Raw genomic sequence first — 25,181 nt, 5'->3', positions numbered from 1 at the left:
TGCTGAAACCGCAAAGTCGGAGTGCGACCCCTGTTAAGTTTGGTGAGGCGATGTGCAGAGGGATGGAGGGGCGTGCGATCATAGCTCCAAAGGGCAAGTCTGACTTTGTGATAAAAAGAAAAATCATGAATATGCTGCAAATTTGAATAAAGCCAGAAATGCACAACATGGGAATGAGAAAGGTACGTTAACCTGGGTGGGATCTGGGCTCATGGTGTGCTATCAGATGCTGAGTGACATGCTGTGTGTTTCCAGCAGTGTCTGGCTTTTGTTAAGTCTGATTTTGATACAGATCTATCGTGCTGGCTACTTTCAGTGGGATCTGAAGAAAATGCATTGACTGTGTAACCCTGTTCTTGTCAAGTCCCTGCGCCCTAAACCTGGAACAGCGGAGTCACAGATGAAACCTCTATGAAATGGCAGCCTCCTTCTGCTTCCCCATGAAAATTAAGGGGTGATATAATTGAGGTCTTTAAGATGATTAAAGAATTTGATAGGTTAGATAGAGAGAAACTATTTCCTGTGGTGGGGGAAAAGGAAAGAGAGAAAGAGAGAGAGAAAGAAAAAGAGAGAGAAAGAAAGAAAGAAAGAAAGAGAACGATCAAACTTTTGAAGTGTAGTCACTGTTGTAATGTAGGAAACACAGGAGCAAAATTCTGCACAGCAAGCTCCCACAAACAGCAATGAAATAAATGACCAGATAATCTGTTTTAGGTGTTGGATGAGGGATAAATATTGGCGAGGATGCTGGGGAGAACTCCCCTGTTCTTCTTCAAAATAGTGCCGTGGGATCGTTAACATCCACCAGAGAGGGCAGATGGGACCTCGGTTTAACATCTCACCTTCAGCACCTCTGCCTTAACTCGCCCCACTAAGGCTGCAGGACGGCCCCGTTTTCAGATCGCTGTTTGCGGCCGCTGCGGAAGAGGCGGCCGCAACTAAATATGGCGGTCGGGCCGGTAGCGGGGCGGTAGCGGGGCACTGCGCACACCGATGACGTCATCGGTGGCGGCGCAGCGCTACTGGCTAACGCCGCCATTACCGCAGCGCTGAATATCGGCGCAATCTCAGCAAGTGGCGCAAAAGCCCTCTTTGGGCGAAAACTGGGCGCAAAGCCTACTGACTTTCTAGCCCTGTGTATTTTCAAAACTGGTTCAGGAAATACATGTGATTAGATGCAGACAGAGAAAGGCCTAATGGATTGGAATTCCACACAGCAGTGTGCAGAGAGGTACAATTAAGATTTTAAAAAAAGAATGAGATGACGGAAGATCACTTTTGTATCCATCAGCCAGACCCAGTTGTCAGACTCTCAGTAACAAACACGAGCTCCGATTTCAAGGAAAACCTTACAGAACCAAAGTCTGATAATGAGCTGTTTTAAGTATTTCACCGCACATGAGTTCACAATAAACCCACGAGTGTAAAATTGCCTTACATTCACTATTGATCTTTTTTCAATTTCATTTCAGTTTCACTTTGTGTCCATTAAAAATTGAAATTCATCTGTTTCATTATTGTTCCTGTCAGTCATTCCAGAAACGAGTATCTTTTTACGGCTTCCACTAAATCTTGTTCTCTCTCTGTTTCCCCTGCCAGCGTTTTCCCTCTCTCCTCCCGAAGGTGCTGACTCTTTCTGGTTCTATGAGCGGGCTATTCGACTATGGGGAAGCATCATAAGGCAGCCTGATCCTGTTGTCACCCAACAGCCCACACGCATAGGAACAGGAGGAGGCCATTTAGCCCCTCGAGCTTGTTACGTTAGGTACAGGAGGAGGCCATTCAGCCCCTCGAGCTTGTTACATTAGGTACAGGAGGAGGCCATTCAGCCCCTCGAGCTTGTTACATTAGGTACAGGAGGAGGCCATTCAGCCCCTCGAGCCTGTTACATTAGGTACAGGAGGAGGCCATTCAGCCCCTCGAGCTTGTTACATTAGGTACAGGAGGAGGCCATTCAGCCCCTCGAGCCTGTTACATTAGGTACAGGAGGAGGCCATTCAGCCCCTCGAGCCTGTTACATTAGCTACAGGAGGAGGCCATTCAGCCCCTCGAGCTTGTTACATTAGGTACAGGAGGAGGCCATTCAGCCCCTCGAGCCTGTTACATTAGGTACAGGAGGAGGCCATTCAGCCCCTCGAGCCTGTTACATTAGGTACAGGAGGAGGCCATTCAGCCCCTCGAGCCTGTTACATTAGCTACAGGAGGAGGCCATTCAGCCCCTCGAGCTTGTTACATTAGGAACAGGAGGAGGCCATTCAGCCCCTCGAGCTTGTTACATTAGCTACAGGAGGAGGCCATTCAGCCCCTTGTGCTTGTTACATTAGCTACAGGAGGAAGCCATTCAGCCCCTCGAGCCCGTTCTGCCATTCAATTAGATCATGGATAATTTGTATCTCAGCTCTATTTACCCGCCATATCTCTTGCCTAACAAAAATCTATCAATCACAGTTTTGAAATTTTCAATTGACCCCCAGCCTCAACAGTTTTTTGGGTGGCGAGAGTTCCTGATTTCCACTACTCTTTGTGTGAAGAAGTGCTTCTTGACATCGCCCCGAGCTCTAATTTTAAGGTTACAGCCCTTTGTTCTGGACTCCCCCACCAGAGGAATTATTCTCTCTCTTATCTACCCTATCAAATACTTTAATCAGCTTAAACCCCTCAATTAGATCACCCTTAATCTTCTATACTCGAGGGAGTCTGTGCAACATGCATGCTCTCCAATGTGAGGTCATCGGATAGTGATCAAGAAAGGGAAACATGGTTGATTTTCATCCTCCTTACCCCAGAGGGAAACATGGCTGATTTTCACCTTCCTTGCCCCATTGGTGCCAAGGCCAGTTGTAACTCCCGAATGCTGGTCGGTCTGAGATCAGTTACCGTAACACATTCCTAATCTCTATGGGTCAATTTGACACAAAACAACCCACTAACCAACTAGGTCATCAAGAGAACTACTAAAAACACATTGAGGAACAGCACTTCATCTTTCGATTAGGCACTTCACAGACTTCCGGACTCAACATTGATTTCAACAATTTCAGAGCAGAACCTCTGCCCCCATTTTTTCAGACGGCAGCTGTTGATGATTCTGCCATTCCCATTTAGACCACCTCTCGACCCATCCTTTGTCTCTTTACTTGTCCCATTACCGTCTCCTTTTGCCTCGCACCATCATCCCGTTTATCATTTAATCTCTCCTGCCTTCCACCCCATCACAGACTTTTCCTTTTGTTCTTTCCTCCCCTCCCAGCTTTCCCTGCCCCTGCACTTGCTTAAAACCTGTTACATCTCTAACTTTTTCCAGTTCTGATGAAAGGTCATCGACCTGAAATGTTAACTCTGTTTCTCGCATTTCATGTGTTTACACTAAAAACACATTTTCTTTATGTAACAACTGCAGAAAATTATTTTCTCGCTTAAAAAAACCCCTAACATCTATCTGAATGCTATGAATTAGAACGAGGAAACTGTACTGAATCACAGAATATTTTGTAATTCATATTATTAACTAGTTTTTTGAACTCTGAAGGTTCTGCCCTGGCAGAAATTGTAATTTCTCAGTAATTGTAACATTAGCTCTTTACTAATGGTCATAATGAAAGTCACCATTGGCGGCCGTGCCTTCTGTTGCCCAGGCCCTAAACTCTGGAATTCCCTCCCTAAACCTCCCCGCCTCTCTACCTCCCTCCTCCTTTAAGACGCTCCTTAAAACCTACCTCTTTGACCAAGCTTTTGGTCATTTGACCTAATATCCCCTTATGTGCCTTGGTGTCAAATTTTGTTTGATTACGCTTCTGTGAAGCGTCTTGGAACGCTTTTACCATGTTAACGGTGCTATATAAATGCAAGTTGCTGTTGTTGTTATAGGATATTTAGCTGAAGTGGATGTTGCAGTGGATTAGACATTAGCCTCTGGGGCTTGCGTACAAATACACCCAGACCGATGGGATGAATACGACTGCTACGTGAAGTTGGGCAGCTTTAACCAAGTGGGCATGAGCCTGCAATACTAATCTGTCCCTGAATTGTTTTGGCACTAAATTGTTAGATTCACTCAACGAGACCACAGGATGGGATTTAAAAGTGCAAAAGGAATTTGGATTTTGGAGCTGAGAGGCACATTTTTTGGGACAGAGTAGAGGGAGCTTAACTCTGCATCTAACTGTACTGTCTACGACCTTTGAGTGTTTGATGCTGACGTGGGAAAGTGTTCCTTTCTCACCTTGATAAGTACAAAAAGATAGGTTTCAGCATGTTCTACACTAGATCTGGGCTCTTTGAGCTGTCTGAAGTACTTGACTGTAATTTATGTTTTTATCGACCCTCTGTCCCCTGATCCTGGACAATACACATCAGAACATCCATTGTAATCATATTAAAAAATATACAGCTGCGTAAAACATAAGAGTTTGCAATAATTAATTCCCTTTAGATTTATAAAAAAACACTGCGAATTCTTAATAGTAAATTTTATGAGGAAGCAACATTGGCCCAGAGCCTCGCTGGTGGAAAGTGCGGATTGGAAAGTCAGAGCCCCGACCTCACGCACTCGAACTGCTGTGTGCCGTATTTGACAGCGTGTGATTTTTGGGCTGGAAGGTGTGGGGGTTCATGAACCTCATTTCCATAGACTTTTTATGTTTTAAAAAAGAATTCAATCACTGGATGTGGACGTCGCTGGCAAGGCCAGCATTTATTGCCCATCCCTAATCGCCCTTGAGAAGGTGGTGGTGAGCCATCTTCTTGAACCGCTGCAGTCCGTGTGGTGAAGGTGCTCCCACAGTGCTGTTAGGGAGGGAGTTGCAGGATTTTGACCCAGCGGCGATGAAGGAACGGCCGATATATGTTCAAGTTGAGATGGTGTGTGACTTGGAGGGGGAACTTGGAGATGATGGTGTTCCTGTGCACCTGCCACCCTTGTCCTTCCAGGTGGTAGAGGTCACGGGTTTGGGAGGTGCTGTCAAAGGAGCCTTGGTGAGCTGGATAGTACGCACTGCAGCCACAGTGCGCTGGTGGTGGAGGGCGAGGCCAACAACATGGGAAATCAGGCCCAATGTACTTTAGCTGAGGCTCTGCCCCCCTCTCTCCCAATTGACACACACCTTGCACGTGACTGCTAAACTGGCTTGGACTGCTTTAGGGTAATCCTTAAAGCAAGGTTGCGGGTCTTTCGGTGAATAATCACACTTAGGTTTACTTTTTGGCAGTGAGCATTTTATTCACATGTGCACTGAACATCTTGCCTACTTTGTTTGCTTGTGCCTTTTTTTCTAAAGCCTCCGTGTTGCTAGGCAATGCTTTCTTGGAGTCTGGGCAAGTTGCAGCTGAGAAAGTTGGGCCATTTCCATATTGCTGCATGAAGTGGATGAGGAGGACCAGTTTCAACAGGAGACAATATCCAGCTCCAATGACAACTCAGGCAGTATGTTTGTTCTTCCCAATCCCCAAGACGGCGTCACTCAATCCTGGGTATGTCAGAGGAGACCTGTCTCCATCGCCTTTGCTTTATTGCAGAGGCAGCAAACAAGCGATGCCATCTGCTCTGGGCTGACTAACTGATGTCAAGGACTAAGAAAGCTTTTCCTGATGCTGTAAACTTCAGCTCATCCAGAACTCTGCTGCCCGTGTCCTAACTTGCACCAAGTCCCATTCACCTATCACCCCTGTGCTCGCTGACCTACATTGGCTGCCAGTCCGGCAACACCTCAAATTTTAAAATTCTCATTATTGTGTTCAAATCCCTCCGTGGCCTCCTCCAGCCCCACAACCCTCCGAGATCTCTGCAAACTCTGGCCTCTTGCGCATCCCTGATTTTAATTGCTCCACCACTGGTGGCTGTGCCTTCAGCTACCAAGGCCCTAAGCTCTGGAATTCCCTCCCTAAACCTCTCTGCCTCTCTCTCCTCCTTTAAGACGCTCCTTAAAACCGACCTCTTTGACCGAGCTTTTGGTCACCTGTCCTAATATCTCCTTATGTGGGCTCAGTATCAAATTTTGTCTGATAATCGCTCCTGTGAAGCGCTTTAGGATGTTTTACCATGCTGAAGGCGTTATATAAATGCAAGTTGTTGTTGCTGTTGTAAATGTCACAACGGCACAAAGCTTCTATGCAACAGTATCCTTCAAGGCAATTGCAGAAGACATCTGCCAGATAAGCCTGTGTACTTTAGTGTCAGCTGTGGCTCAGTTGGGAGCCCACTTGCCTCTGAGTCATGAAGGTTGGGGGTTCAAATACCACTCCATGAGACTTAAGCACATAAAGCTAGGCTGACACTCCCAGTGCAGTGTTGAGGGAGTGCCGCACTGTCAGAGGTGTTGTCTTTTGGATGAGATGTTAAACCGAGGCCCCGTCTGCTTTCTCAGGTGGATGTAAAAGATCCCGTGGCGCTATTTCGAAGAAGAGCAGGGGAGTTATCCCCAGTATCCTGGCCAATATTTATCACTAAAACAGATTATCTGGTCAGTATCACATTGCTGTTTGTGGGAGCTTGCTGTGTGCAAATTGGCTGCTGCGTTTCCCATATTACAACAGTGGCAACACTTCATTGGCTGTAAAGTGCTTTGAGTCTGGTGGTTGTGAAAGGCGCTGTAGAAATGCAGGTCTTTCATACTTAAGGACTGATGCCACGTTTTGCAGGTAAAATGATCTTATGACTTTCCCCATAGAATCACACTCAAAGAATCAACACCTTCAGGAGAGGAGAAGGGGAGAAAGTTGACAGAACAAAAAGAGTCATTTCCTTTTCATCTTTGTATAATTTATACAGTTTAAAAGTAGACATCGGAAAATATGATACATCACAGTTTCAAAGGCAACAACCAGCACAAGATACTGAGTGAAGTGGAAAGGTGAGGTTACAGGAAAGACAGCACCTTATCATTGTCCTCAGGACATCCGAAAGCACTTCACATCCTGTGAATTATTTTTTGAAGTGTTGTCGCTTTTTTTTTTAGCTAAATGAGACGCCCAATGTGTGCACAGCAAGATCCCGCAGATAGAAAATGCGCTGGATGGCCAGTCGGTCAGGACAAATGAATGGGCAGATGGGACCTCAGTTCAGCATCTCATCTGAAGGATGACAACAAAGCAGCACTCCCTCAGCACGGCTCCAAAAATCGCCGGCATAGATTATCTGCTCAGGTCCGAGAGTAGGGGGTTGTACCCACAACCTTCTGATGCAAAGGTGAGAGGGTTTTGAGTTAAGTTCTGACTACATGAAAAAATATGCCTTGGATTATCATTTCTGCCTAAGCCTGAATCTGTTGTGAGTCATTCCATTTGGAGAGCCTTATTATGGCTCATTATGATGCATTAACAGCTGGATTAGTAACTTTAATCAATGGTTAATCCTTTTACATTTAGTTTATATTGCATGAAACATTTGACTTAAATGAGCAAATTATAATAAGAACATTAAGAAAATGGAAGACTTAAAAGGCCATTTAGCCCGTAATACGATCTGATATTTCCTTCTGCGCCACATCTTTAAACAAATGATTTGGCACAGAAAAACCTAATTTGTACAAGCATATATAAAAGCAGGACTCAAAGGATTTGCAGCTGCCACATATGCCAGTGCACTCAGACTGTACCAGGCACACTACCATCTTTAAACACCTTGGGGGAGAAATTGGGTGCCTTTGCGCCTCCCGTTAGTGCAGGGCGCTAATAGGCCGCAATGGCTTTGCGACCGGGCACGGCGCTGACATCGACTCCTGCCATATTCGGCGGGAGTTCTGTGGCAGCGCTAGTGTTGCACCCCAATCACCTTCGCCCGGAGATCGCGACGTCATTGCCCCAGACCCGAAATTGACTTCCGCCCCCTGCAGCAGCGCCGGCCGAAAACACCGACAGCTGCAGGAGGCGTGCATCGGGCGGCCGGCCGCTTCGGGGGACGATGATTAATGACGAGGTGACTGAGGTAAGTAAAAAAAAAACTTACCTTTATTGTTCCAGTTTCTTTTGCGGGTTCCTGCCCGCGATCGGTCAGCCCGGCACTCTGCTTGGGTGCCGGGCTGATTGCGCGGGATTGCGGCTGCCTTGGTGGTCCAGGTAGGTACCCTTTCTATTGCAGAGCCTGCAGCGATGACCCTTCCCTTTAAGGGAGGGAAGGAGCCTTTGAACGTGGCGCTGCTGCACGGTCCAGTGTGCAGCGCTGCTGAAGTCGTTGTCACTCCTGCTGCCGATTGCGCTCCAAGAAGGAAGTGAAACGCTTGATTTAGCGCTCCACTTCCTTCCTGGGAAGCAAAACCGAATTTTTTTAAAGTTTAGTAACATTAGCGCCTGCCGCTAATTTTCTCAACTTTTAAACGTTAGCGTCCCATACGGGGCTATAATGTATTTGTCCCCCTTTGTGTAAATGTCAAATAATATCTATTTACCTTGAAGTGCGGAAAACAGTCTGTATAGAAGATGATGTTTTAACAAGTCTTAACGAAAGAGATGTATGTGCTGTATCATAAATATGATACGCTGTGGCAAAGCCACCAACGGACTCCTGTACAAATGTATAACTGTCTTTAACAGAGTGCTACAGCACCTATGTTTGTTTACTGCATTTAAATAGCCTTTCTGGATAAGTCCCAGAATCAACGCGATGATGTCATCACGTTGGTCACGTGATGCCCTGAACGGCGGGAAATGTGATGACGTCATGACGTCAGAGAGTGGGAGGTTCCCAAACCAGACCTGGTGAAACCAGCACCTGAAAAGGCCTGTTTACTGTTGCTCCTGCATGCCTTTGTTTTGTTTTCTAGTTTTAATTAAACTTCGTTTATTTATCGAACTGACTCGACCTCAGTACTTTAGTTGGGGACCAGTCGATTCCTACAACGCTATATCCCTACATTAAATATGGTATGTCAATAACCTTCAGGGTATTTCAGATGAGACGTTAAACCGAGACGCCATCTGCTCTCTCAGGTGGACGTAAAAGATCCCATGGCACTATTTCGAAGAAGAGCAGGGGAGTTCTCTCCGGTGTCCTGGGCCAATATTTATCCCTCAATCAACATCACTAAAAAACAGATGATCTGGTCATTATCACATTGCTGTTTGTGGGAGCTTGCTGTGTGCAAATTGGCTGCCGCGTTTCCTACATTACAACAGTGACTACACTTCAAAAAGTACTTCATTGGCTGGAAAGTACTTTGGGACGTCCGGTGGTCGTGAAAGGCGCTATATAAATGCAGGTCTTTCTTTCTCTGTATTTACAGGTAATAACCAGTGCAGTATTCACTGGTATTAATCTCCAGGTTCGGTAATAACCATTGTTAACCAGAAGATCCAGCATTTACCAGTGTTAACCTGCAGGTCCTGGTATGCACCAGAATTATATGCAAGTTGTTGTTGTTTGGTGGTAATCTGTTAGAAGAAGCAAGCAGCCTCCTGGTTTATGTGTAGAGAAAGAATCCCAAACACTCAAACTGCTCACTGCCTCGAGTTCAGGGATCAGCTGAAGTTCAGTGGTACAGGGCCTGGTTGCTGGGCGTTTCCCCCACTGGTGTCTCTCTGCTGGGCATCCTCCTGCCGTTGCCCCTAGCGACGCATTCTTGCCGTGGGGCCTGCTGATCGCAGGCCTCGGATGGAATTCCACCAGCCCGGCTGAATTGTTTGCTGAAAACCCCTTTGGGGATTTGGCCGGGCAGTCGGCTGAAAGTCTGCGCTGGGGAAACTGAGAGCTGATTTGTTTAATTTGCTTGAAATTATTATGGGAAAAGGTCGCAGGTCAGGGCTTGGAATGGGCCTGTTGATTTCACTGGTGCAGACAGCAATAATTCAATTAACTCTTTTATTTTCCTCTTCTTTCTGGGTAGGATTCTATTCAATAGGTTATACAAATGAGCTGGAACACAGCCCAATAAATTATATCATTAAGGTTGCGAGTTTCAATCAGAATAGAAAAGGCCCCGCTGAGAATGAGCTCAAAAAGGACTTTATTTTTTTTTAACAAATAAAAGTGCCGAGATTCTCAGAAATAGGTTCACAATAAGGCTAAAGGTGCAGGCATTTGAATCTGAATGTAGTGTCAGTCAGGATTAGGCTTGGCTGTAAATGGCTTGAAAATGAAAATAAACCATTGGGCCCGACAGTGTGAATGGCTGTCTGTCTCCAACTCTGGATAAATGCTTGGCGAATTGTGGACGCTGTCAGTCAGAGCACAGGCGCACACCAGGAGCACTACAGCTGTCTGCCAGTCCAAAGCTAGAGATCGCAGCACAAGGGGAGATTTTAACCCTGCCCGCTTGGCGACGCCCTGCCCAGATCCCGCAGGTTCCAATTTCCTGGGGACACCCTACAGATGAGGCCCGTGGGTTGCCAAGGTTGGGACTATTTGCCCGTCCAACTCCCGCCCCGAGTTAAAAGAAAGAAAGACTTGCATTTATGCAGTGCCTTTCACGACCACCGGACGTCCCAAAGCGCTTTACAGCCAATGAAATACTTTTCAAAAGTGTACTCACTGCTGTAATGTAGGAAACTCGGCAGCCAATTTGCGCACAGCAAGCTCCCACAAACAGCACTGTGATAATGATCAGATAATCTGTTTTAGCGATGTTGATTGAGGGATAAATATTGGCTGGGACACCAGGGATAGCTCCCCTGCTCTTCTTCGAAATAGTGCCGTGGGATCTTTTACATCAACCTGAGAGCAGACGGGGCCTCGGTTTAATGTCTCATCTGAAAGACGGCACCTCCGACAGTGGAGCACTCCCTCAGCACTGCTCTGGAGTGTCAACCTAGATTTTGTGCTCAAGTCTCTGGAGTGGGGACTTGAACCCACAACCTTCTGACTCCGAGGCGAGAGTGCTACCGATGGAGCCACGGCTAACGAGTGACACACACAGATGTATTTTGATCTCAGCGGTTAAATGCAACACCGGGTGTAGCACTAAACTGCACAGGTTCAGTTTCTAGTTCATGCTGAGCTGGTTGCCCTCAATCCAAACAGCAGTTGGGGCCACTACAAATAGACTCCGCACCCCTGAGCTAGCGAGAGGGAAAATCAGCCAGTATTCCCAAACTTCACACTAATGTACCCTCTAAGCTGCCCACGTGTGCGGGGGCGCAGCAATCCTGAAGGTACCGAGCAGGCTGCTCATAAGCTCTCAAAAACTGCGCGGTCATGCAAAAAATTTTAATTTAAAATTTACCGTGCTTTGAAAAAACTGGCCACGCGCAACAACAACATTTTAGAGGGAACATTGGTTCCCACCCCTAATTGCTTGGTTGCTGGTCGTGGATCTGCCTTGGCTGTGATGCTCAGCTCATCCGACCAGCCTGCTGACACTCACTATCCAGGCTGATACCTGTGAAAATGGCTGCGAGGACCTTATCCCAGCTGGAACCAGGCCTTCAAGGGAAAAATGGGAAAGATTAATCGGAAAATTAACAGAAAACTCATTTGTCGTTTTTGCATTAATGCCCACAAGTGCATTTTGATGTAAATTACACAATTACTACATATGTTCACAATATGCAGATTTACCAAACATATGTTCTTGATGAAGCTAGCCTTTGAAGATCAGATTCTGCCATTTTGATCCTAAATTATTTTAATTTTTCTTTTCACAAAAAACCCGAAAGAACTTGCATTTATACAGCGCCTTTCACGACCTCAGGACGTCCCAAAGTGTTTACATAAGAACGTAAGAAATAGGAGCAGGAGTAGGCCATTTAGCCCTTCGCGCCTGCTCCGCCATTCAATAAGATCATGGCTGATCTTCTGCCTCAACTCCATTCACCGGCCCTATCGCCATATCCCTTGATGCCCTTACTAGTCAGAAATCTATCGACTTCTGTTTTGAATATACCCCTCTGGGGTAGAGAATTCCAAAGATTCACCACCCTCTGTGTGAAGAAATTTCTTCTCATCTCAGTCCTGAATGGTCTACCCTTTATCCTGAGGCTGCAGCCCCTGGTTCTAGACTCCCCAGCCAAGGGAAACATTCTCCCAGCATCCATCCTATCAAGCCCTGTAATAATTTTGTATGCTTCAACGAGATCCCCTCTCATTCTTCTGAATTCAAGAGAATACAGGCCTAGTTTACTCAATCTCTTCTCATACGACAGTCCCGCCATCCCAGGAATCAATCTCGTGAACCTTCGTTGCACTCCCTCTATGGCAAGTATATCCTTCCTTAGGTAAGGAGACCAAAATTGTACACAGTACTCCAGGTGTGGTCTCACCAAGGCCCTATATAATTGGAGTAAGACTTCTTTACTCCTGTACTCAAATCCTCTTGTAATGAAGGCCAGCATACCATTTGCCTTCCTAATGGCTTGCTGCACCTGCACATTCACTTTCAGTGACTCATGTACAAGGACACCCAGATCCCTTTGAGCATCTGCATTCCCCAATCATTCACCATTTAAGAAATACTCTGCCTTTCTGTTTTTTCTACCAAAGTGGATAACTTCACATTTATCCGCATTATATTCCATCTGCCATGTTCTCACCTACTCACTGAGCCTGTCGAGATCCCCTTGAAGCCTCTTCACATCCTCTTCGCAACTGACACTGCCACCTAGCTTTGTATCATCAGCAAATTTGGAAATGTTACATTTAGTCCCCTCATCCAAATCTTTGATAGATTGTGAATAGCTGGGGCCCAAGCACCGATCCTTGCGGTACCCCACTAGTCACAGCCTGCCATCCTGAAAGACCCGTTTATCCCTACTCTTTGTTTTCTGTCTGTTAACCAATTCTCAATCCATGCTAGTGTGTTACCCCCAATTCCATGTGCCCTAATTTTGTTCACCAACCTCTTGTGTGGGACCTTATCGAAGGCCTTCTGAAAATCCAGATACACCACATCTACCGGTTCCCCTTTGTCTACTCCACTAGTTACATCCTCAAAGAATTCAAATAGATTTGTCAAACAGGATTTCCCTTTCATAAATCCATGTCGACTCTGCCCAATCTTACAATTAGTTTCTAAGTGACCAGTTATTGCATCCTTTATAATAGATTCCAGCATTTTCCCAACTACTGATGTGAGGCTAACAGGTCTGTAGTTCCCCGTTTTCTCTCTCCCTCCTTTCTTAAATAGCGGGGTTACATTTGCTATCCTCCAATCTGCAGGAACCGTTCCAGAATCTATAGAATTTTGGAAGATGACAACCAATGCGTCCACTATTCCAATGGCCACCTCTTTCAAAACCCTAGGATGTAGGTCATCTGGTCCTTGGGATTTATCGACTTTCAGTCCCATTAATTTTGCTAGTACTGTTTTTTTACGAATAATAATTTCTTTAAGTTCCTCATTCTCGTCACACACTTGGTCTCGTATTTCTGGGAGGTTTTATGTGTCTTCCTCCGTGAAGACAGAAACAAAGTATTTATTTAATTTCTCTGCCATTTCCTCATTCCCCATTATAAATTCTCCCGTCTCTGACTGTAAAGGACCTACATTTACCTTCGCCAGTCTTTTCCTTTTCACATACCTATAGAAGCTTTTACAATCCATTTTTATATTTTTCGTTAGTTTGTGCTCATATTCCATTTTCCCTTTCTTTATCAATTTCTTGGTCCCCCTTTGCTGATTTCTAAAAAGATCCCAATCCTTGGGCTGACCGCTTTTTCTGGTAACTTTATAAGCTTCCTCCTTTGACTTAATACTAGCTTTAATTTCTTTTGTTAGCCATGGTTGGATCACTTTTCCTTTTGGGCTTTTATGCCCTAGTGGAATATATGTTTGTTGTAAATTATGCATTATTTCCTTGAATGTTAGCCATTGTATGTCCACCTTCATACCTTTTAGTGTAGTCTCCCAATCTACCATGGCCAACTTGTCCCTCATACCCATGTAGTTTTCTCTGTTTAGATTGAAGACCTTAGTTTCAGATTGGTCTACATCACTCACAAACCTAATGTAAAATTCAATCATATTATGGTCACTTGTCCCTAAAGGCCCCTTTACCACAAGATTATTGATTAGCCCTTTCTCATTGCACAGTACCAGATCCAGAATAGCCTGTTCCCTGGTTGGTTCCTCCACATACCGATCCAGGAAACCATCTCGCATGCATTCCAAGAATTTGTCCTCCACACCATTAGTGGTAATTTGATTTGCCCAGTCAATATGTAGATTAAAGTCCCCCATGATTACTGTATTGCCCTTGTTACATGCACTTCTAATCTCTTGATTGATACTGTGCCCTACATTACCATTACTGTTTGGTGGCCTATACACAACTCCCACCAATGTTTTCTGCCCTTTGCTGTTTCTTAGCTCCACCCAAACTGATTCCAGTTCTACATCACGATCTGCCAAGCCAAGACCTTTTATCTCTACTGTACCGATCTCATCCCTTATTAACAGCGCTACGCCACCTCCTTTTCCTTTTTGTCTGTCCTTCCTAAATGTTGAGTACCCTGGAACATTCAGTTCCCAGCTTTGGTTACCCTGCAACCATATCTCTGTAATGGCAAATACATCATACCCATTTATTTCTATTAGTGCCATTAATTCATCCACCTTGTTGCGAATGCTACGTGCATTTAGATAAAGTGCCTTCAACTTTGCCTGTTTAATATTTTTCTGCACTTTGACCCTCTTTACTGTTGGCCTTTGTTTCTGCTCATTACTAGTTTTGCTGACTACTTTTCTAACTTGCACTTCCAGCTTTGTTTCTCTCCGTTCTGGGCCCACACTTAGATTCCCAGCCCCCTGACAAACTAGTTTAAATCCTTCCCAACTGCACTAGCAAATCCCCTGCGAGGATGTTGGTCCCGTTTCTGCCGAGGTGTACCTGTCCAGCTTGTACAGGTCCCACCTTCCCCAGAATCGGTCCCAATACCTCAGAAATTTAAATCTCTCCCTCCTACACCATCTCTCCAGCCACGCTATTCTCCTATTTCTGCTCTCGCTAGCACGTGGCACTGGGAGTAATCCTGAGATTACTACCTTTGAGGTCCTGCTTTTTAATTTATTTCCTAGCTCCCTATATTCTGTTTGCAGGACCTCGTCCCTCTTTCTACCTATGTCGTTGGTACTGATATGGACCACGACCTCTGACTGTTCACCCTCCCTGTTGAGTCTGTGTGTTCCAGGTATACTTATTTTAAATAACTGGACACAGACAACAGGAAAAACTTAAACAGGTCTTTACTACTTGAAGGTCAGGGCTGAACTGCTTTACAAATTACTACACAGAGCTTATATAGGGGTGTGGTCACCACCGGTACTACAATATACAGTAGCAAGAGAAAGTAGTCCATCTTCTTAAGGTAGTTCTCTTAAGGTGGTACAGGTTACATACACCACAATTCCTCCCTTTTTAGCTTAACAGTGTACACCCCAATTTAAACATAACATGGATAACATATATACAATTTTCATGCAACTGTTCAAAGATTCAGTCTCTGAGGAGGCCTCCTGATCCGAGTTGGATAACGCCTTTCAGGGGTCTCTGATTCTGGTTGCTGGGGTGACTCCTCTAATTGATCTCTTATGGATTGAACATCCTCATGTACGTTCGCGTTTGAGGTAGATGCTACAGGTTCAATAATTTCTTCCACTGGTGTCTCTGCCGTAGCCATGGGTTCGACCCTTGTTCTCGATTCTACAAGTTGGTCAGCATGGCGTCGTATTACGTTTTCACCAATCTCTACCGTGTACATCAGGGGTCCTTGTCTGGCATGAATTGTTCCAGATTGCCATTTCTCATTCTTATAGTCCCGGGCTAACACTGGTTGTCCTATTTCGAAACTCCGAGTGGTCTTGTTATTTACATGCTGGAACTGTTTGTTTTCGACTTCCCTACGCACATTTGGTTTTAACAAATCCAACCTGGACCGCAACCTCCTGTTATAAAACATCATGGCAGGACTTTGATTTGTCACTGCATGTGTGGCGTTTCGATATGCCATTAGGAAATTGTCCACCTTGTGTTGTAGTGGAATATGGTCTTCGCTCATGGCCTTTATCGCCTTTTTGAACGTTTGTACAAATCTCTCGGCCAACCCATTTGTAGCCGGATGATATGGGGCAGATGTATAGTGTTTCACCCCATTCTTCTTCATGAATTTCTGGAATTCTTCTGACACGAACTGCGGTCCGTTGTCTGAACATATCTGTTCTGGCAATCCATTTCTTGCAAATATGGTTCTTAGAACTGCGATAGTCTTTTCCGAGGTAGTGGTCGCCATCTTAATCACTTCTGGCCATTTAGAATGTGCGTCTACCGCTATCAAAAACATGGAATCCATGAATGGACCCGCAAAGTCGATATGTACACGCTGCCATGGGGTTGAAGGCCATTCCCATGGATGCAGCGGTGCAATTGGAGGTGCATTTTGAACTTTTTGGCACCCTGAGCAGCTTTTAGTCAGATCCTCTATTTGTTTGTCGATACCTGGCCACCACACATGAGCCCTAGCAAGGCTTTTCATCTTGACTCCCCCCAGATGACCTTCATGCAGTTCCTTTAGAACTCTCTCCCTTAATTTAGGAGGAATAATCACCCTTGTTCCATACATCAATGTTCCTTGACAAATGGACAGCTGTTCTCGTCTGGCTGAGAATGCCGGTAACAGTGGTTCGCCATGTGCTGGCCATCCCTTCACTGTCAATTCGTAGACCCGAGGCAGTGTCGGGTTGTTCCTGGTCTCTCTCTCAATACTCGCATTGGTGACTGGTAAACATTCGATGATGGTCGAGTGAAACAACTCAACAGGGTCAACTGTCGGTGCCTCTTCCGCTGTAGGTAGTGGCAGGCGCGACAGCCCATCAGCATTACCATGTTGCTTTGTACCTTTGAATTCGATCTCATATTGATGTGCCCCTAGGAAAAGGGACCATCTCTGGAGCCTCTGCGCTGTCATCACCGAAACACCCTTCTTAGGGTTAAAAATGGAAACCAACGGCTGGTGGTCTGTCAGCAGCGTAAACTTTTGGCCTTGCAGGTAATGATTAAATTTTTTTACTCCCCACACCAGGCTGAGAGCCTCCCTATCTATCTGAGCATAGTTGCGCTCAGCGGAGGTCAATGATCTGGATGCGAACGCGACTGGTCTTTCCAAGCCATTTGGCAACTTATGTGATAGCACTGCCCCAATACCATATGGAGAAGCATCACAAGCTAAACGAATAGGCAGCGTTGGGTTAAAGTGAGCCAACACTTCCTTAGAGGTGATCAATGCCTTGCTTTTGTGAAAAGCCCGCTTACAGTCCTCGCTCCACTTCCATGGCACTCCCTTTTGTAAAAGAGCGTTCAGCGGGTGTAGCACCGTGGATAAATTTGGCAGAAACTTATGGTAATAGTTAATCAACCCTAGGAACGACCTCAACTGGGATACATTTTCCGGAGTGGGAGCCTTCACAACAGCTTCGATCTTGTCAGGTGACTTGTGAAGCCCCTCCTGGTCAATGACGTGACCACAGTACGAGATTCGCTTCTGAAAGAACTCACATTTCTGGCGATTAACTCGAAGTCCATACTCTTTCAATCTGGTGAGCACCTGTTCCAAATTAGCAAGGTGTTCCTCATCATCAGCTCCTGTAATAAGAATGTCGTCCAGATAGCATTGTGTGCCAGGAATTCCCTGTAATACCTGCTCCATGGCCCTTTGCCAAATCGCTGGAGCCGATGCCACTCCAAAAACCAGTCTATTATACCGATATAAGCCCTTATGCGTGTTGATCGTGAGATACTGGCGTGACGCTTCATCAACTTCCATCTGTAAGTACGCCTGCGCCAGGTCTATCTTGGTGAAGTGTTTCCCGCCAGACAATGAAGCGAAGATATCCTCAATCCGCGGAAGCGGATATTGCACCGTGTGAAGAACCGGATTAACAGTGATCTTGAAATCGCCACAGATGCGAACCTTCCCCGGTTCCCCCGGCTTGTTGCTCAATGAACGCTTCATGACGGGAACAATGGGCATGGCCCATTCGCTCCAGTCCACCTTTGACAGTACTCCTGAACGTTCTAGCCCTTCCAGCTCAGCTTCCACAGCAGGTCGTATCGCATAAGGTACCGGTCTGGCTTTGAAAAATTTCGGGTTTGCATGTTCTTCAACCTTGATGTTTGCCGTAATTCCTTTCAGTGTTCCCAGTCCCTGTTGGAACACCTCCTTAGCATCGTCCAATATTCTGGACAGTCGTTTAGGTTTGACATCGTCCTTTTTACCGGAATCTAGTTAGTGCTTTTAAGGAATGCCAGTCCATATTTATTCTCCTGATCCATTCCCGTCCCAGTAGTGGTGGACCTCCCTCAGGTAACACATACAAGTCCATTCCTTTGCTTTCTTTACCCTTGTGGACCACCTTTACTTTTATCTTTCCGATGGGGTACACTCTTTGCCCCGTGTATGTTTTCAATACAATCTCCGTATCCCTTAGGGGAATGTGTGAGAATAACCTTTTGTAATCTTGCTTATTCATGACCGTCAATGCTGATCCCGTGTCCAATTCCATCTTCACTTGGACTCCTGCTATCTGGAGTGTAACCCAAATAGTTTGGTGGTCTGCTGTGTTACCCACATTATGTATTCTTAGACAACCCAGTTCCTTACTGCTGGAGTCTGAATCCGTCTTCTGTTCATCCGAACTGTTCTCTGTCACCTTGTGTACTTTTTTGTACTTCTTCTGTGGTGACTTTTTGTTGCTGGTCTTCTTTCCTGACCGGCATACTTTCGCTATGTGACCGAGTCTGCCACATTTTCTGCATTCTTTGAACCAGCACTGGTTCTGATCGTGCGTTGTCCTTCCGCAACGATAGCACTTTACTGCACCCAATGCCATTTGATTGGTGCTGAGTTCCGATGGCCTTAGCTGCATTTCCGCGGTGCCTCGTGCTGCCGCCTCGTGCGATGCTGCAATGGTGACAGCTTTATCTAGCGTAAGGTCCTTTTCCTCTAGCAGTCGCTTCTGAGTTCCTTCTTTTAATAGTCCACACACGAACTTATCTCTCAGAGCATCTGCTAGTCCTGTACCAAACTGACAGTACTTTGATAGCTTGCGCAGTTCAATTAAGAATTCAGCGTTGCTTTCCTCTTTCAGCTGCGTTCTTCTGTAAAATTTAAATCGTTCCGCTATCAGCAGCGGCGTGGGGTTTAAATGCTCTTGCAGGATAGTAACAATATTCGCGAAAGTCTTATCCGCCGGTTTATCTGGTGTTACAAGGTGCCTTAATAACCCGTACGTCTTCGCACCCATCGAGTTTAATAGGGTTAGTGCTTTCTTTTCAGCCGGTATCTCATTTGCTGTACAATAAACTTCAATACGCTCCACATAAGTGGCCCAATCTTCGACATCGCTATCAAAAGCAGTGATGTTACCGTTTTTAGGCATCCTTGTAAGTTTCTTTAAGTATTTTATTTTTTTCCCAAAATGGCGGCTTTTCCCGCGCTTGTCTTCTTCCTGCGCCGACTAAAATGGCGGCTTCCCGCGCTTGGCTTCTTCCCCCGCTGGCTACAATGGCCGTTCTCGCCTCCCAGCGGTCCTTAATTTCCCCCGCGCAGCTGCTTTTACTCCCCGCTGTCCTCGTGGGTATTAGCGCTTCCTTTCTTGCTGCGCGTCTATTCCGATTGCAGCCCGGCCCTTTACACCGGCTGCGGTCGAGTTCTCCGCCCTTTTTCCTCCGGTCTCGCCCCCCTTCTCCACTGACAACGCGGCCGACTTTCTGCCCGTGTCGCTAGATCGGCTCACCCACCGCCGTGGAAGAAGGATGATCACTGCCTGTCGCTGATGGTGGACTTCGTGGTCAGCAATTCCAACCCGGGTTCTCGATGCATCCCGTGCGAATGCGGTGCTCAGCAGGATGATGAGGGCGGATGCCTCTTCTCGACGCCCGTTCTGGGGACGAAGCTGCCTTGGATGCAATTGCCGCTGGGTAAGATCGACTCGTCGCCACTGTTGAGTCTGTGTGTTCCAGGTATACTTATTTTAAATAACTGGACACAGACAACAGGAAAAACTTAAACAGGTCTTTACTACTTGAAGGTCAGGGCTGAACTGCTTTACAAATTACTACACAGAGCTTATATAGGGGTGTGGTCACCACCGGTACTACAATATACAGTAGCAAGAGAAAGTAGTCCATCTTCTTAAGGTAGTTCTCTTAAGGTGGTACAGGTTACATACACCACACTCCCCCTTCAGAATGTCCTGCAGTCGCTCAGTGACATCCTTGACCCTGGCACCAGGGAGGCAACATACCATCCTGGAGTCACATCTGCGGCCACAGAAACGTCTATCTGTTCCCCTTACGATAGAATCCCCTATCACTATTGCTCTCCCACTCTTTTTCCTCCCCTCCTGTGCAGCTGAGCCACACGTAGTGCCACGGACTTGGCTCTTGCTGCATTCCCCTGAGAAACCATCTCCCCCAGCAGTATCCAAAACGGAAAATCTGTTGGAGAGGGAGATGGACCCAGGGGACTCCTGCACTACCTTCCTAGCTCTTTTACTCTGTCTGGCAGTCACCCATTCCCTGTCTGCCTGTGCACTCGTTACCTGCGGTGTGACCACCTTGTTAAACGTGCTATCCACGAAGATCTCAGTCTCGCGAATGCTCCACAGTGACACGAGCTGCAGCTCCAGCTCCGAAATGCGGATTTCGAGTAACTGCAGCTGGAGACACTTCCTGCACACGTGTTCGCCCTGGACACTGAAAGTGTCCCTGACTTCCCACATAGCACAGGAGGAGCACTCCTCGCTGCCGAGCTGCCCTGCCATGTCCTACTCTTAATTTACCCCCTTTACTTCCTTTAAATTAAAGAATATTAAATACACTAGGGACCTTACTTCACTTTAAACACTACTTACTCTAAACTAGAGACCTTACTTTTACTTTAACGACTGGACTGTAGAAATATTCACCAGGTCCTACTTACCAATCAGCTCCTTCCCTTGTGCTGACGTCACTTTTAATCTCGGACGTCACTTTCGAATGTTGCCTGTTTCGGTCCGCTCTCGCTGCTGCTCCCAATAGCTTGGTCTGGGCCTCGAGCCTCGGGCTTTATTTCCTCGCTCCTCCTTCGCCTGTTCCCTGACAGGTCGGTCCGCTCTCGCTGCTGCTCCCAATAGCTCGGTCTGGGCCTCGAGCCTCGGGCTTTATTTCCTCGCTCCTCCTTCGCCTGTTCCCTGACAGGTCGGTCCGCTCTCGCTGCTGCTCCCAATAGCTCGGTCTGGGCCTCGAGCCTCGGGCTTTATTTCCTCGCTCCTCCTTCGCCTGTTCCCTCACAGGTCGGTCCGCTCTCGCTGCTGCTCCCAATGAAGTACTTATTGAAGTGTAATTGCTGTTGTAATATAGGAAATGCGACAACCAATTTGCGCACAGCAAGCTCCCACAAACAGCAATGTGATAATGGCCAGATAATCTGTCTTCAGTGATGTTGATTGACGGCACCTCAAACAGTGCAACGCTCCCTCAGTACTGCTCTGGAGTCCAGTCTCTGGAGTGGAACTTCTGACTCAGAGGCAAGAGTGCTACCACTGAGCCACGTAGATGTACAGGTGAGGGAGGCCATTCGGCTAGTCTAGCTCACCTTTCCACACAAGCCTATGATTTCCCCCATCACAGCATCCAATTGCCTCTTGATTGACTTGGGAGTATTTGCCTCCACTACTCTACCCAAAGACAATTCCAGGTATTGATCACCCGTTGTATGAAGAAGTGCTTCCTGACATGACTCCTGAACATACCTTTGCCAGTCCCCCTTGTCCTGCAATCATTGTTTAACATGAAACAGCGCTCAGGGTTAACCGTTCCTAGTCCATGTACTATCTTATATGTCTCTAAAAGGTTTCCTATCATTTACCTTCTTTCAAGGCTGAAGTGTCCAAAGTGTTTGAGCCTTTCCCTGTAACTCAGCTCTCTGACCTTGGGGATCAGCGCCATGGCCCTTCTCTGCTCTGCTTCCAAGACATGGATGTTTTTCTTCTGCCTCAGTGACCAGCGCCGTATTTAAGGTGCGTTCTGAGAAGGGCACAAGACAGGTTCAGCGTGACACCCTCAGACTTAAACTCTACTGATTTGGAGATATACAGTAAATTCACTGACCCCACACTCCCAACGGGGAGCTTTGCTTGGTAGCAATGGGTCATAGAGAGGGCTACAACATGGCTGTGCCGATTCTCTGCACTTCATCGTCGCTGGGTCCAAATCCTGGAACTCCCTGGCTTAACAACACTGTGGGAGTCCACACGGACAGCAGCAGTTCAAGAAGAAGACTTGCCCCATACTTGTTTGCTTGACTAGTCTGTGGGACAGATCTCCCAATGTTGGCACAGCTCCCCAGATGTTAGTGAGGAGGACGTTGCAGGGTCAACTGGGCTGTGTGTGCCACTGTCATGTCCAGTGCCTAGGTCAATCGTATACATCTTTGTAGCAGTTTGGTACAACTGAGTGGCTTGCAAGGCCATTTAAGAGTCAACCATATTGCTGTGGTTGTCACATATAGGCCAGACCCAGTAAGGACAGCAGATTTCCTTTCCTAAAGGACATTAGATGGGTTTTATACAACAATCCGGTATAGTCACCATGACTGATACTAGCTTTTTTATTCCAGATTTATTTAATTAACTGAATTTAAATTCGCCAGCTGCTGTGGTGGGATTTGAACTCGTATCTCACAGATCATTATTCCAGGCCTACTGTATTACTAGTCCAGTAACATAACCACTATACTACCATACCCTTGGATTTCAAAACACTGTGCCTATTCCAGGCATTTGAGTTTCCTGTCTCCTATTTGTTAAAATTGATCTGTCAAATTAATAAAAGAACATTATGTCCAGTGTTAAAGTAATGTCAATCTGAAAACAGACGCAATGTTTAAAAATCTCACTGACAAATTGTTCTTCATAAATCATTCATCTCTAAAATTGAAGAGGTTTATTTCAGCACCACTAGTCAGGATTTCAAAATTCATCCCCTAAACATCGATATTTCATCTGTTTTTATTGTGAGCCTTCTCAAAGGATTGATTAACCATCTGTTGCCTGCGTCCTTGAGTGCCTTCCATCCGTAAGCAGCCTTCCAATGATTTTGGTATGATGCTTTACTACGGCATCCTTTACCAGCGGGCAGCTGCTCGAGCTGTGTGATGCAGGGGGGAATCTTTTGTATTTATCCATTCATGGGATGTGGGCGTCGCCGGCAAGGCCAGCATTTGTTGCCCATCCCTAGTTGCCCTTGAGAAGGTGGTGGTGAGCTGCCTTCTTGGCAACTGAGTGGCTTGCTAGGTTATTTCAGAGGGGCAGTTGAGAGTCAACAACATTGCTGTGGGTCTGGAGTCACATGTAGGCCAGACCAGGTAAGGACGGCAGATTTCCTTCCCAAAAAGACATTAGTGAACCAGATGGGTTTTTATGGCAATCCGGTAGTTTCATGGTCATCATTACTAGCTTTTTAAAAATTAAATTAATGTATTTAAATTCCCCAGCTGCCATGCGTGGCATTTGAACTCGGGTACTTCCTGGCTCATATAGTCCAGGCCTCTGAATTACTAATCCAGTGACATAACCACTATACTACCATTTAACACTAGGTGCTCTTACTGGGGTTCGATGTAAAAGACTACAGGTAGACTACCCTTTATCCGGACTTCCGAAAACCGAAACCCTCTAAAAACCGAAGGTTTTTTCGTTCAGCGTAAGTTGTGCGTACGAACGAAAAAACCTTCGGTTTTTAGAGGGTTCCGGAAGTTCGGATAAAGGGTAAGTCGTGCGCACGACCCCCCCGCGGACCCCGCCGGCCCCGCCAATCCCCCCCGCCGACCCCGCCGGCCCCAACAACCGCCGACCCCGCCAGCCCCGACAACTGCCGACCCCCCCGGCCCCGACAACCGCCGACCCCGCCAACCGCCGACCCCCCCGCGGACCCCGCCGGCCCCGACAACCGCCGATCCCCCCCGCCGACCCCCCCGCGGACCCCGCCGGCCTTACGCTGAGCGTCAGCGTAAGTCGTGCACACGACCCCCCGCCGATCCACCTTCCGAAATCCGAAATTCTCCTTTATCCGAAACTCGGCTGGTCCCGAGGTTTTCGGATAAAGGATAGTCTACCTGTACTAAGCATTTGGTTTGAGTATAAAACAAGGCTTTAATCAACTGTTTCACAACCATGAGATTCTAGTTACATCACTAGTTCCTGGTTACAGAAACACCCTAAGCAAGCTGGGCCCACGCCTGAGTATTTATACTCCTTGGACGGCGCCACCAGCTGGCCACCCAGTGTTACTTCATGAGTCATGATAACATTCATGACAGGGTTATTGTTTCAATTCAATTCAATTTTATTTGCCATATGTACTAGTACAATGGAATGCTTACTCCCCGTGGGGACACGTCAGCTATTTTTACAGCGCCGTGTTCAGAAAGTCAATTCTTTGGCATCCAGTGGCAGTGGGAGCACGATGTCCCTCAGCCGCTCCGTCCTCCTCGTCACCGTGGCCTCCTCCTCACTGTTGCCGGCTCGGCTCCACGTGTGGTGGCCTACTTCTCCCGCTCACCCTCTGGCCACCATTCCCGGCTCCCCTCCTCCCAGTCGGACTGCGAGTCGTCGTGGCTGCTGCTGCTGCTCGATGCGCTGCCTCCGCCCGACTCGCCGAACACATCCTCCGGTCGCCGCGGCCTCCACCTCACCGTCGCCAGCTCCACGGTCTGACGGCCCAGGCCTGCTTCCGGTCCGGCCTCTGGCCGCCATGCTCGGCTCCCCACCTCCCAGTCGGAATACTTCCCCACTAAGGAGCAGCCAGCCAACGTGCTCTAGTGGGTCGACATGGCTGCTGCTGCGTCCCGATGTGCTGTGCTGCCTCCGCCCGACTCGCCGAACACCTCGCTCCGGTTGTGGGAGCGAGCGGCGAGAGCGGGCCGCCCGAAGCAGGGAGAGTGCGCTAGCGCCAGACCGTCTCGGTTGCAGCCATCTTGACTTCATCAAAGGCATCTCAGCCAAGCCCACGCCTGTCCTTACCAGATGTTGGCACATGTTCAACTTTCCAACACGGTAACGAGCCTCAGGAGGACCACTGGCTGATTTACCCATCCCTAGTTCGGGGTGCTGATGCCTATTGTAGGCTTGTTGAATCTGTTCTGTGTGGCTCAGTTCCTCAGTCCACCCCCACTGTGTTGAAATGAACACAGTGGATCAGCTCTACTGATCACTGAATCTTTCCTAGGGCTTCAAAACTGGAATTCACCGCCTCCCTTAGTCTTCCTCCTAAAGCTTGGCGTC

The 25,181-nt window shown here is 47.0% G+C and overlaps 1 long non-coding RNA gene across 1 annotated transcript in view; it reads right to left on the bottom strand.

Annotated features, from left to right (window-relative positions):
• LOC147097393 (uncharacterized) overlaps nucleotides 1-25,181 on the bottom strand; it is a 145,382-nt gene that overhangs the window by 90,790 nt on the left and 29,411 nt on the right. Inside the window, exon 3 of the long non-coding RNA XR_015074373.1 lies at nucleotides 21,767-21,924. This is a non-coding gene — a long non-coding RNA (uncharacterized LOC147097393). The remainder of the gene's footprint in view (nucleotides 1-21,766; nucleotides 21,925-25,181) is intronic.

This window comes from Somniosus microcephalus, chromosome 32 (assembly GCF_052327205.1).
Source record: "Somniosus microcephalus isolate GS21.2 chromosome 32, FLI_Smic_1.0, whole genome shotgun sequence".
NCBI classification, from domain to species: Eukaryota; Metazoa; Chordata; class Chondrichthyes; order Squaliformes; family Somniosidae; genus Somniosus; species Somniosus microcephalus.
Note: the sequence above shows the minus strand (reverse complement) of the source record. Positions and strands in the feature narration are given on the sequence as shown.